We start from the raw sequence: 2,500 nt of genomic DNA on the forward strand, positions 1-2,500 counted from the left end.
AGCATGCGCTCTACCACTGAGCTACATCCCCTCTGCAAACACACAGGAGACATCAGACACACACAGAACAGCACAACTGACTGAATTATTAGCGATGCCTAACCAGGTGATTTAACCCCATTCACACCTCGAGCCGTGTGACCCTAACGACTCACATGACGTCAAGGTGGGGCAACGACCGACCAACGAGTCACACCTGGGCTCATGTGAGCCAAACGACTCGCTTGACCGTGTCAAAATGGCCTGACGTGGTCACAACTACACTTAAGGATTGTGTGTCCTCCTGCACCCCTCAATATTAAAACACCTTCATCATATTAGTAGATGATTTTCACTTTTGATAAAGACAAAGCACAAATCATGATGGTCTATAGTAACGCTAAGCTACATGATTACAAGATCTAGGTTACAAGGTGCACTGCAATTCACATTGCATTAAACACATGTTTGAACGTGTACAACTACACTGAATAAAAAGCCTGTTGCATTGGCCGGGAATCGAACCCGGGCCTCCCGCGTGGCAGGCGAGAATTCTACCACTGAACCACCAATGCTCACATGACCACACTTTGTAACCACTGCACTGACGGAGGCCTTCACAAGAGTATTTTCTTATTGTCAAAGTTTGGTGGGGATCTTTATAATTATGTGATCTCCTTCGAGGACAATAATGTCCACTTTTTGGATAGAGAGGACAGATGGTTTGAGAGAGGTGTAGAAGAGGCCATCTATGTCCATCTGGAACATCCATCTTTAAACAGAGGTGGTGGCCTACAACGATCAGCCAACTGTAACAAGACTTGAGATCCTTAACCAGGTGATTTAACCCCATTCACACCTCGAGCCATGTGAAGAAAGTCCTCCAAACAGCCTTCTGTTGCAATATTACTCATCCGCTCTGGTGTATGGCAGGATTTGAACTGCTGATAAAGACACTGAACTAACATACTGCAGCTGAATTGGCAGAGCCACAGTTCTGTGAATGGTTTATCACAACTGAGAATGTATAATAGACAGGTAAATGTATTTAATATTAGTTATGTTCAAAACACCATGTGGGATAAGGTCAATTTTAAACTGGTGTGTTTATAATGGATTAGCCACTTCTGTTTAGACTAAGTATAATAAGTAGAGGGAGGAGGAGTGGAGAAGAGGAGGAGCTTGAGAGAGGTGTAAAACAAACACAACAGAGGTGGTGGCCTACAACGATCAGCCAACTGTAACACGACTTCAGATCCTTAACCAGGTGATTTAACCCCATTCACACCTCGAGCCATGTGACCCTAACGACTCACAGGTGGCAACGACCGACCAACGAGTCACACCTGGGCTCATGTGAGCCAAACAACTTGCTTGACCATGTCAAAAATGGTCTGACGTTGTCGGCAGGATTCGAACCTGCGGGGGAGACCCCAATGGATTTCTAGTCCATCGCCTTAACCACTCGGCCACGACAACTACATAATTGTTAGCGATTGTGTGTCCTCCTGCACCCCTCAATATTAAAACATCTTCATCATATTAGTAGATGATTTTCACTTTTGATAAAGACTCATGATGGTGTAACGCTAAGCTACATGATTACAAGATCTAGGTTACAAGGTGCACTGCATGGTACTGTTAAGCAATTCACACAACCATGCACTGTGTGCAGCTTAGAGGGAACATTGCATCTGATGTAATCAGCTATTTAGTTGTCAACATAAGGGCTGATGGAGATGCCGGGATTGAACCCTGGGCCTCATACATGCAAAGCATGCGCTCTACCACTGATAAAGATTTTTTTTAGATTATAATCCGTTACTGTGTTTTCTTTACTGAGTGAGCAATATTCTACTAGCTTCTATATAGAACAGAATAGAATATCAGTGACATCCCAGTGACATCTTTATGACCACATCAAAACGTCAAAGTTTTTATCTCTTCATATAAACATGGACATATTGGCCAGCTGCATCAGAAACCAAAAGTGTTCATAGAGAACAGCCATGCAGGAGTTGCAACTCACGCGTCATTTTACTGCTTTACTGTTCAACAAAACTCCCTGTCTGTATGGTTTGTCACATAAGAACTGTATCATTTCAACATACTTGCACCACAATCAGCAACACAGTAAGTCACCTCCTTCTTTTGATTCCTGCTATCTCCTGTACCAGCTGCACTGTGGGCCTCGTTGGCGCAGTAGGCAGCGCGTCAGTCTCATAATCTGAAGGTCGTGAGTTCGAGCCTCACACGGGGCAAATGTTTAGGTACGTGTTCATTATGTAGACAGAACAATGAGAAACTGAGAACAGTGTGTTGGATGTTGTAGAGAAGACACCGGGGAAATCAGTGCAGTCGCAGTTTGGGACACAGAGTTGTCCCAGTCCCAGTATGTTTTGTCAGAACTGCTTGTCTGTGCATGGATCTGTACATGCTCAAATCTGTTCATCTAATGCCAACAGAAAATGCAGATATAATGTACTGGTGCATCTCAAACACACGTGGAAAGTGAAAATTT

At 43.8% G+C, this 2,500-nt stretch overlaps 3 non-coding genes across 3 annotated transcripts in view; 1 reads left to right on the forward strand and 2 right to left on the reverse strand.

The window, feature by feature from the left end:
- trnaa-ugc (transfer RNA alanine (anticodon UGC)) overlaps positions 1–31 on the reverse strand; it is a 72-nt gene extending 41 nt beyond the window's left edge. Inside the window, exon 1 of the tRNA in view lies at positions 1–31. This exon is cut by the window's left edge and continues 41 nt beyond it. This is a non-coding gene — a tRNA (tRNA-Ala).
- Positions 32–483: 452 nt separating this feature from the next.
- On the reverse strand, positions 484–554 carry trnag-gcc (transfer RNA glycine (anticodon GCC)). Its single transcript has one exon. It is a non-coding gene; the product is annotated as a tRNA-Gly (tRNA).
- A 1,613-nt stretch (positions 555–2,167) lies between these two features.
- trnam-cau (transfer RNA methionine (anticodon CAU)) lies at positions 2,168–2,240 on the forward strand. The gene has a single exon. It is a non-coding gene; the product is annotated as a tRNA-Met (tRNA).
- Positions 2,241–2,500: the final 260 nt, after the last annotated feature.

The sequence above is a fragment of the Lates calcarifer genome, linkage group LG24 (genome assembly GCF_001640805.2).
Source record: "Lates calcarifer isolate ASB-BC8 linkage group LG24, TLL_Latcal_v3, whole genome shotgun sequence".
NCBI lineage: Eukaryota > Metazoa > Chordata > Actinopteri > Centropomidae > Lates > Lates calcarifer.